This window comes from Grammomys surdaster, unplaced genomic scaffold, assembly GCF_004785775.1.
Source record: "Grammomys surdaster isolate TR1022 unplaced genomic scaffold, NIH_TR_1.0 189, whole genome shotgun sequence".
Lineage (NCBI taxonomy): Eukaryota > Metazoa > Chordata > Mammalia > Rodentia > Muridae > Grammomys > Grammomys surdaster.
In genome coordinates, this window is record NW_021604634.1 from 8,197,962 (window position 1) to 8,209,925 (window position 11,964).

Genomic DNA, 11,964 nt, shown 5'->3' on the forward strand with positions numbered 1-11,964 from the left:
GTGCTGACTATAATAGTCCATTTGTCAACTAATATGAATAAATTGTTAGCCACATGCCCAGATTTTTCAGCCATTATGCTAGGAATCAGACTGAAGGAAGACATGGTGTTGACTTAAAAACAAAAACATGGTATTATGGAGGAGATGTGACCATGCAGCTAATATGACTAAGAATAGGAATTTCTTAACCAGACCTAGGGGGTTTGGGCCTGGATGGATATGGTTGGGATGATGAGACAAGAAATATTCCTTAAGGAACAAAATATATTTGATTCACCTAAGTTAAATCTTAAAGAATAAAGAATTTAAAGAATATGAAATTAAAAAATTTCACAAAGTAAAAATGAGGACAAAGAAAAGGGCAAATATGCCTCCAGGAAGAATAAAAGCTTCATGTGAAATGTAGAGTATTTCTAACGATGACAGGAAAGCCTTGTCGTATAGGACTTTTTGAAGTGGAAAGCAGTGCATCTCTTTTTACAAGGTAACACTCCTCTGAAATCCTCACCTCCCCATGGCCTGCTGGAACTGGCCTGCACCCTGCTTCCTTCATGTCCTCTTGAATCACTCAGCTATACATGTAAGGATCTGCTATTGCCTGACACCACTACAGAGCCTGCTGATATGAAAGCAACAAGCAGTAACATATGCAGTCTTTAAGAAATAGTTACTTTAATGATCTAAAATAAAACTAGTAAGTGTTTTTAAAGTGAAAGTTCTCATTCATTAGAAAAGGGTATTCGTTGTGAATAATAAAAAAAAAAGATTTGTGGCAAATGATAATCCAGTAACAAAAGAGAATCTGTCTGAGGTAGCTTTTCATATTTAACTGAATCAAAACTGCACAAGATCTTAACATCAGCTGTTTGGTATCACTGGCCACGTCTCAGTGTTCAAGGCCTGTGTGTGACTAGCAGAAAGCACAGTGAACAGAGTGGGCTAAAGAACATTTCCAGGACTGGGACAACTCTGTAAGACAGGAATAATCTTAAAAACTCCCCATAACTGACAGAGAGATCCATTGTCTGACGGTTAGCATGATACACTAACCTCTAAATAAATTATTAGACTAAGATTTAACAAGTGCACAGCTCTTTCTGAGTCATGTTATCATCTCAGAATGTTTTGTAAATTATTCTTTCTGAGAGGTAGTTCACATTTTGGACATAAGACTAAGTGTGCTTTTCCTGCCTTTGTGTCTAAGATTTCTTTGCATTGATAGGCAAGAGATAAGAAAGATTTACAATGATTATTTTTAACGGGTGATGTTTCTGAAGGCTTCTATGATTGTGCGGATACTGGACAAGGTAGAGATAAAGGGCGGTGGGAAACCACTGTCTGAGATTAGCTGGGGCCTCAGGTAACACAATAGCTGATGGGGCTCAAAGGAGCCAGGAAATAGGAACATCAGGCTAAAATCAGTCTACAGGGGATTCCCTTCTGCCAACTCTTCACACAAACCACCCAGAAGCCAGCAGACTTTATAAATCAAGAAACAAATGAAATGAAATAAAATAAAACAACACAAAACAACAACATCAACAACAAAGGTCTATCCTGGAGAAGTCAGGCTTAATAGCATTGTGAAGAAAGAGGGATATCACTAGAGGAGACACACCACCAAGCAAAGCCACAAAGGACATTGCACAGGCTTCTGATACTACACTGGTTCCTTTGTGGCCCTGCACTACACTGACTGCATGTTGATAATTCTTTGTAGCAAAAGTAAATGCACCAAGAGCTAATACATGAAGTTTCAACACTCCAAGATACTTTAGAACATTATTCTTCAGTATAAATGATGACTGGCCAGTAAACCCTTATCATGCATTTGACAAAATCCTACAGCACAAACAAGAGTACCAAAGAGAAAATAAAAGACCTAGAGGCTTTTTGTAGTTTTTTAATGTTATTTTTTATATTTTAATTACAACATTTTTCCCTTTACTTTACTTTCTCAACACTCTCCCACTTACCTCCCCACTGTCTTTCAAACACATGGCCTCTCTTTTCACTAGTTGTTACTGCAAGCATATATGTATATACATATATACTCATAAAATTAATGAGCTCAGTCCATCTTATATTACTTGAATATATTTTACAGGGCTAATCATTTGGCACGTGGTTACCAATCGCTGTGTTCTTCCCTCTCCTGCTCCCACGTTTTCTCAATTCCCCACATTTATTCGTGTGAGGTTGAGGCCTTCTGAGCTTTTCCCCATCCACTTGGGCATGACCACTGCTGTCGTCCTTGTTCAGCTCATATTTAGGCAGTCACAGTGGCAAGGCTTTATATGGATCTAGCAAAACTTTTAATGAGTAAATTGGACCAAGGGTTTTAAAAGAAGAAATAAAACAAGAAAAACAAAAACAACTTTTAAAAAAAAATCTAATGTTGCATTCAGTTTTATAATGAGATGTTCTAATTTGATATGAAAAAGAAAAATCTGAGAGTAGGATTCTCAGAAATAAAAAATATGATCTCCAACAACTTTACTATGAGAAAGGAAAAAAACTAAAGAATATCTTGCAGAAGAAAAACAAAATTAAATCTCATTCTTTTTTAATCAATCTAACAGGTTTTGGAGAAAGTAAATAAAATAAAATGAGAAAATGTTATTTTTAAAAAAGACAAAGGTTAAAAACTTAGACATTTATGATTTCACATAAAATGGAAGAAAAATTACCTACAGGAGAAAACAATGCTTTAGTGAATGTTGGTAGATAGATGACAATGCAGAGATATCTTCTAGTTTCCTGTAAGGGCTAAAGAAAGACATTGTCAAATACACCAGCCCTCTTTTCCCTCTCAGGAAGTTATTAAGAATATAGGTCACCAAGAAGAACAACTATGGCAAGAAATCAAAAAATATAACATTCAGAACACAGTGGATCCAGCTTAGGAATGCAGTGAAGGAACATTCCAGATGACAGGTACCAGATGTACACAGAAAGCAGCAACTTGGGACCAGAAAATTAATAGATTAGATGATAGATAGATAGATAGATAGATAGATAGATAGATAGATAGATAGATAGATAGATAGATGAATAGGTAGATGAATAGGTAGATGAATAGGTAGACAAATAGGAAAAAAATAAAAGATACAGGGGAAAGTCTTTGGGCAAGGAGGAAAAAGATGGTACTGTGTTGAATTAATTGCTGTTGAAATTATATATTATGGAAAGACATCAAGTAAAAAAGGGAAGGAAAAGAAACTCCATGCAAAACAAAAGTTCTAGAGCTTCACAATCACTGTGGACTGCTGGTGAATGATCATCTAACCACTACCAGAAAAAGTATTTTGTCTTCAAATTCTTTTTTTTCTTTCAAACTTTCTATTATAACAGTCATAATAATCAAGATTAAAAAAACAAAAAGAACAACAATAAAAGGAAAATAAGATATATATATATACACATACACACATAGATACACCCAAGTACATTGCTAGGTAGATGCCACATTTGGTGCAGCCAGCATGAGAAAAGTCCTGTGACTCTTCAGTAAGCTTAACAGAATCAAAGAGACAGAACTGCAGTCCTGAGTGTATACTTAGACTTATTTGAAAACAGTTTTACAACCACTCTCTAGTAAACAGATTTCCCAGTCATTCTATTCCTGGTAACCAACGTGTAGAGATAACTCAAATGTTCATGTTCATTGAGTGACAAACAGATTAAAGAGTGACATTTGTCTTCAAATTCTTATCAAACAACTGATCATATAAATAGTTCTAGTGAAAAAAATTAAACAAAAGGTTATGTCAAAATACAGAAAGGACGAATGATGAGCTAAAAGAATAATAACACGCTATTGTTATATTACAATGTAAGGAATCATAGATGCTGACTATGTCTATAAAAATGGTCAGTCAATATATTTATATCCCCAAATTATAGAGTTAATGAACTTGAAAAACATGATAGATTCATCCTGGGATAGAGGTGAGATGCTTAGTTTATTACCTGAATGAGTCTTACAAAATAATCAAATATTGATGATAAATCAAGAAATGACTCTTTGAGTGTGTTAGCTAGCAATATAGAAATGAACACCATAAAAGATGAACTGAGTTAAATGGTTCCAAGTCGAATTAGAAATGGTAAGGATACTGCTTTCACTAGTAAAGAATCTGTGCCATAATTATGTATTGTTTAACCACGTATGTTTTTATGTGATAACTATAACAATGACTTTTTTTTATTTTTGAGAATATAATTACATCATTTCTCCCTTCTTTCCAAATCTTCCCACATACCCCTCCTTCCTTTTTATCAAATCTGTGGCCTTCTTTTTCTTTAATTGTTCTTGCATGCACATATGTATACATAATATTGTATTTTATGCATATATTGTATATATATAGTATATAATATATGGTATGTTATACATAATATATATTATAATGCATACATATATTCCTAAATATAACTTATTCAGTCAGTTTAATGCTATACATACATATGTTTTCAAGGTTTATCATTTGGTAATGGATAACCAACTGCTTGCTCTTCCCTGGGGAGACTGTTTCTCCTGCTCTCAGTTTTCCTTGGTTGCTTGTAGTTCTTTCTGTAAAGTTAAAACTTCCTGAGATTTCTCTGTCCACTTTGACATTGTATATTGATATTGTCCTTATTCAGCTCATGTTTTTGCAGGATTGTTGGTGTGACTTTAAGGATGTAGCTTCTGACATTACTAGGAGATACAATATCACAGCAAACACCGTGATTCTCTGGCTCATATAAAATGACTTTTAACATTACTGAAATTAGAGTTTCAGCGGAAGAAGTCTGACTCTAGAGGACAGACTCTTAAAACAAATTATATGCCTCTTCTGAGATAAATTTGGTGAAAAGAAACAAGAAAAATCCTTTTTAATATGTAGCATTATATCAACCAAGGACCTTGTGACAATATCAGCAACAGCTAGAATCTTATAAGAAATTTGATTATAAGCATTATGCACATATGTCATGTTTTAGTGCAGATCTCAAACATTCCCCCAAAGGATCCTGTAATGAAGACATTATCCTCATGCAGTCATGTTCAAAGGTGAGGGTTTTTGAAGGTATCTAGACCATAAATGTTCCAACTTCGTGAATGGAGTAATTCATAGAATGAGACATTGGACGACTGTAGAAACTTTAGAAGTTAGTAACAAGAAGCAGGCCATTAGGAGCATGTACTTGGAGAGTATCTTTATCTCCTGACCTGTACTTCCTGTCCTGTCCACGCCAAAAGCAATTTAGCTGAACCACATACTCCAGCCATGATGTTCTGACTCACCATTACCTAAAGCAGTGGATCCAAGATAACACAATCTGAAATCTCTGAAACTGTGAGTAAAATTTGTTGTTCTTAGTGCAGTTCTCATAGGCAGTTTGTCATAGCAATGGGAAGCTGGATAACAAACTGACAACATTTGTCTTCACCCAAGATCCACTGAATCAGAACAGCAGGGGAAGGGGAGTAAGAAATCTGTTTAACATTCTCTCTGAGAGATTTTGATGCCATGAATTTACACAAGCATTGTAAATTCTCAAAAACATTGAGAATGAACCTTAAGTTGATAATAAGGAAAATTCTCAGGAATGGGTCAACTACATTCTTGACTTTCAATGAATAACTATTTTCATAAACATAGTGTGTGTGTTTGTGTGTGTGTCTGTATGTTACAAAATAGAAAGTCTCCAGAATTAAAGTATTATTTAATCATATTTACTTAGCAAAAATAAAAATTAGGTGAGAAGTTTTAGAATAGAAATGTTCTCTAGAGCAGGAGAGGGATCTCACTGTGACCTGGGGTACATACTTCTGAAGGCTAGCAGATCTCTCTCTGGCTAGGGGGCCTCCTGCATCCCTGGTTAGAGCAGTCCTCCTGTGTACCTGGTTAAGGCAGTCCTCCTGTGTCCCTAGTTAAGGGAGACCTCCTGGGAGACAGGCAGGCTGTTGGGTGTGGAAGAGGGGCAGGCATGCCCATCTGCCCTGGGTGAAGGAGGATACTGGAAGGAAGATGAGGCTTTGGCAGAGGGGATGGGTCCTGTGTCTGCTGGACTGCATGAGGGTCCTAGCTGAGGCATACATTAGGGCGGAAGTCTCACCTGTGTCCCTGGTTACAGCAAGCCTCCAGGGAGACAGGTAGGCTGTGTCGTGTGGGAGAGAGGCAAGCACACCTATCTGCCCAAGGTGGTTTTACTCCTGTGTTCCCAATTAGCCATAAACTTATGGGTACAGATTCATGTGCATCCTCCTAATAGCAAAGGTGTGAGAGTGAAGTGTCACTCTGGAGGTTGTTCCCACAGCCTCTCATGGAAAGGAGAGATAGCAGATGGGATGTCATTCCAGCTACATCAAAATCCCATTCACAGAGTGGAGACAAAAGTGTTCAACATGAAGCTATCCTTTCTCATTAGAGCATTAGAGACAGCTCCTTCCAGAAAGTCATTTGCTCCCTTCAAAATCCCCTGACAAGACAAGAGGGAAGGACACGTGTTATCCTATTAGATGAATTTTTTTCATGAAATAAGATTTGTAAAATGATTTTGGATATAATATTACTTGTGATGGTGTTCTCCATCTTGGTTTCCAGTTTTCTGCTACGTCATGATCATAACTGTTGTAGGTGCACATGGGATGCTACTTGGGTGATAGGCATATTAATAATCAAATTTTCAGAGGTGTGTGTCATGTCAGTCATGGTGTATTCACATATGAAACAAAGAGTTCCTGTTTCAGATGCACATTTTGAATTGGATATTTTGTGGGTGGAGGATGTGAGTGTAATCCTGTGTTCACTGATGGTTTGTTTCATCATGTTCATTTCCTATACATACTTCAGAATGAGAGACTGGTATCAGCATAATCATCATCTGAGAGACTTTCGCAACAACCGATGGAAACAGATACAAAGACCCACATCCAAATGCTAAGCAGAGTTCAGCAGATCCTGCAGAAGGAAGGGGAAGGATTATAGGAAACAAGGGACTCAAGGACGCCACAAGAAAACCTACAGAATGATCTAACCTGGACTCATAGAGGATCACAGAGACTGAGCTGTCAACCAGGGAGTCTGAATGGAACTGACCTGGACCCTCTTCAAATATGTTACAGTTGTGTAGCTTGATCTTCTGGTGGGACTTCTAACTGTCGAAGCAGGGGCTGTCTCTGAATCTGTTGCCTGCTTTTAGGACCCTTTCCTCCTATTGGATTGTTTCATCCCTCTGTAGTAGGAGAGGAGGTGCCCAGTCTCACTGCAATTAGAAATGCCATGGCTGGTTGATATCCGTGGAGGCATGCCCCTTTCTGAAGAGGACTGGAGAAGGGATTGATGGTGGTGGTGGAGTATGGTAGCGGGAAAAGGATCAGGATGAGACGAGGGAGAGGATATTGTGGTCTGGATGCAAAAATGAGTAAATAAATTAATTTAAAATGATCTAAAAAAAATAAATGTTCTCTAGACACTCAGATGAAAACTAAAGACAGAATTGGATATCTATAAAGACTCAAAAAGTAGACTATAAATTGGATTCAACCAGACATACATTGTAGCAGAATCATTCCTAACAATCTCCTTCCAGTGAGGCATTATGTAACTTGCTAAAAGACCATAATTGTGGCGTTCTCCCAACTAGACCAGCAATAAATGTGTTAATTACCAAAGCAGACTACATTTCATCCTCATGATGACTATTCTAATTCTAGCTAAAAGAATCCAAATAATTCTAAATATGTTTATTGTGCTACTTATGTTTGATTTTCATAAATCTAAGTATAAACTAATCTATTTAATGACAGTCTTGGATTTGGTGAATCCATTCGGCTCAAATTCTTTCTGGATCACATTTTGATGTGAAAAATCTTCAGCTTGCAAGAATTCTCAGTACTTGAGATACAAAGCTATTTGTGTATGAAAAAGTTCAGAAAGCACACAGAAGGGGCAGAACTGAAAAGCCCAAAGCAAAACTAAAAGGGAAAAAATGAGAAGAGCGGGTGACAAGGATGGTGGGCTGTGGTATGATTCAAGTTCAAATTAAAGAATAAAGCCGATAAAAATGACAAGAATGCGGGGGAAAGACAGGAAATGTCTGTGTCACCCAAGAAACCCAAGGACTGAGGCATAAAATGAAATGGACCCGGAGAAAATGGAGACTTAACAACTGCCATTACCTTTGATTTATGTAATCCAGGGTAAGTGCCTGTGGGAGCAACATTCAGTGCGCATGGAGTTTCAATTCCTTTAACCATTCTCTTTTAGGAAGATTTATGTGCAATAGCGTTTACAGGTTAAAATTTCATAGCTAGGATGAAATTTAACAGTAAATATTGCCCTATATGCAATCTTGAAAATTTCAGCTCAAAGTACTGAGATTGTTTTTAAATAATATAAATTATTTTTAAAGAATGTACTAGAACAAATAGCAGTCAGTCCATCTTATGTCTCTAACACCAGTGTGGTCACACTAAATGACCTTTTTATAGTCTTCCCTTTCCACATCAACAAATACAATAACAAAAGATATAATAATTAAAGTGTGTGTGTGTGTGTGTGTGTGTGTGTGTGTGTGTGTGTGTGTGTGTGTGTTTTCATGGAAAAAACAAGTCATATATTTTTTACTAGTAAAAATTAGTAATTTACAAAATATTGACCTATTTTGAAATTTAGATAAGCCAGGAGTTTCTCCTACTTCCCATGTACAGCTACATCTTTCTTGAATATACGTATTAGTATATCATACAGTGACTTTTTTGTTAATATCAGTAGTACTAATATTTCAATTCAATATCCATACCTATCACCACTTAAAGGCTTCCAAATATAAATTCTAATCTTACATAATATTATTATCAAATAGTAAATGAATCACAAATTATCAAATATTTCATTAAAATCATATGTAGCAATCGATTCTCTCTCTCTGTTTTTGAACACAGTCAGCACAGTTGCTCTTACTGGTTCAACAACAGGTTCCTGTGCCCACACAGTCGGGTGGGTTCTCCTCATGAGTACTGCACTGGAATGAACTAAAGTTCTTAAGAAGTGTTTTGAATCTATTTGCAGATCCTTATTGAATGATGTAACTGATCTTTTGTGATGCTCAAGTTTTTAGTCATCAGCAAAATAGTCAAGACAATTCTCCATTTTAGAAGCCTTATATTTTGGCTGAAATAAAACTTGATTGTTATGAAATAATAGAATGAGAATTGTACCTAGAATCAATAATAAACATGATGATAACAAATGACAAGAGTGTATCATTAGAACACAAATACAGGTGTCAAAAACATGTCTGTATCTGTCAGCGGTCCCAGTGCTATAGAGCAGAGACCAATGGATCCCTGCAGTGCGCTTGTTCTGGCTGAATCAGTGTGCCATATGTTCAGTGAGAAACTTAGATTCAAAAAACAAAAACACAAAACAAACAAACAAACAACCAAAACCAACAGAAAGGGATGCCTGATGTTGACCTCTGCTTCTTTGAGCATCTGCATGCACATATGCACACATCACACAGTGTCTCAGTACTTTTCTTTTTATTTCAGAGTTTCTTGCTCCTAGTAATACACTGACTGCCAAGGAATCAGTTTCTTTCTTCAACTAGAGGATTAGAAAGAGATTTAAAAGTTCACCTGATTTCTTTATAACTAAACTTTTGTGACTTCTGTGTCTATTACCCTCCACCAAGCCACTGCATGGGTAGATGTACCGTACAATAATGAGAGCATACTTCTATTGAGACACAGTATCCTTACAAAGGATACTCTTAAGATACAACCTTACAATCATTCCCTTTGGTATTTGTCCAAATGAGGTGAAAACTTATTTTACAACCAAAACAAGGGACAAATAAGATGTCTTTCACAAAGTACATGATTAATTATACTGTGGTCAAATGAGACTGAAAATAAATATCAAGCTGTTTAAAAATATACAGAGAACTTAAATACATGTAAACGAACGAAACTAATCTGAAAAGATTACCAACTGTATAACATTCTAGAAAAATAAAACTGTAGATGCCAATAATTACCAGAGTTTGGGCAAGAGGGGGAGGAGTAGGCAGAGGAGATTTTTATAGCTGTGACAGTCCTCACTGCTGTGATAGTGGATACATGTCATTTTATGTTTGACAAAAACAACAGAGTATACACCATCCAAACTGACTTTGCTGTTAGCAATGGGCTGCCAGTACTGATGGAATGTTGGTGCACATTCTTCAGATGTAAGAAATGCATCCTCTCGTATAGGATGTTGATAGGAGAGGCTATGGAGTTGAGGTTGTATGTATATAGTGTCAGGGGAAATGTGAGAAACTTACATACTTCCAACTCAACTGTCCTCTAAGCATAAAGCTCCTCTGAAATTATAAAGTCCACTAAAAATGAGAAACATTTCCCTTTATCTGGAAGTCTTGTATTTGTATTTGTTAAACCTAACAGCAGTGCTAGAAGTTACCTGGAGTATTTAGTTACACAATTTGTGATGAATGTCTTAATACATAAGCATATTTTGAGCTTCCTTCTTCCATCTCAGAAGGCATATCTCATTATTGGTCCAGTCCAGATACCCTGCTGTATAGACAGTGAAGTAGAAGTGGGCACCCTAAAACTGGATTACTGCATTTGGCTCCCTCTAATGAATTTTGGAACTACAAAAAATATTTTCACATCAACTTCTATCCTTGAAAATGAACATTTTTTATTTACATAAGGTTTCCATTTGACCACAGGCCTCTTTGTTTACATGTGTATTGTTTTCATAATTTCATTAAGGCTCTGCCAAGTCAGAAATTGCTGTTTCAATTGTTTGGGTATTCCTCATGGACTGAAAGTGACATCAGAAGAACACTCTGCATAAATGCTAGTTAAAGTATTCTTCTCCTGTCTCAGATATTTTTTAAGTAGTACATTTGACCTTTAGTGCAACATGCTTTGTTTTCTGATAATAGGGCTATCTCTGAGAAGCTCATTTACATGGTATCACTACAAATTTTGTATTTTATTTATTCAAGGAGCAATCCCTGTCAATCTCCACAAGGCCATGATTAGAATCTCTATATTTCTGAAGCCACCTGTCAACACAACTGTGCTTGAATAATTACATTCAGCAATCTATAACCCTGGGCAATTTCACTTGCTACAGCTATTTCTATGCTGAGAATTTTAGGTATCAGCACATAACCAAGCTAACAATAAAGATCATGAAACTGAACCTCTTATCTGCCAAACACATCTCTGGATACTTTTATCTTGGAGAGAAGTCTATTATAGAGATACTGACACATATCACATCCCCACTGTCCCTCTACATACATACAATATTATTGATAGTGGGTGCCAACTAAGGGCTGTCATCACCCGTAATCGGCCTATCTGCCAGAATAGATTTAATTTGCTGACATAAAACAGTCTTGCTTTTTATATACCTGGGTTAACCTGATGTCTGAGAAGTCTCAGAGAGTCATAATCCCCACCCTGATGACTGACTATCAGTCACTGATTACAGTGGACACTGGGCACTTTTCACTTCACTCTGAGGCCTTCACAGGGACTTTTATTAAAAGGTTTTTCTTCAAAATCTAAAGCCAAAATAGAATATCTCAACATAGCATCCATTTTTAATGACTCTCAAACTAGAATATAAACCCCTATTCAACCTGCATTAACTCTCAGCAGGATTTTAACAATTGGCCTCTCTCTTGTCTCTCTGTCCATGTCTCATGTCCAAGTCCCTGTTGTAACCATGGTAGATCCAGGAGACTGAGGGCTTCAGAACATCTAGCTGATGGCTAAAATGGAGATCGATGAAATTAAGAGACAATCCAGGCTCTCTTTCATCCTCAGAGTCCTGTGACAGCCCCCTCCATGTTCTAACCCCTCCTGCAAGAAAGAGGCAAGTGAGGGGTTCTATTATTTATTCTCAGTGAACAAAGAAACCCTGAGGGGAATGCAGGCTGTCA

At 36.7% G+C, this 11,964-nt stretch overlaps 1 pseudogene; it reads left to right on the forward strand.

The window, feature by feature from the left end:
- Nucleotides 1–1,265: 1,265 nt before the first annotated feature.
- On the forward strand, nt 1,266–6,936 carry LOC114622545 (annotated as a pseudogene).
- The last annotated feature ends 5,028 nt before the right edge of the window (nt 6,937–11,964 follow it).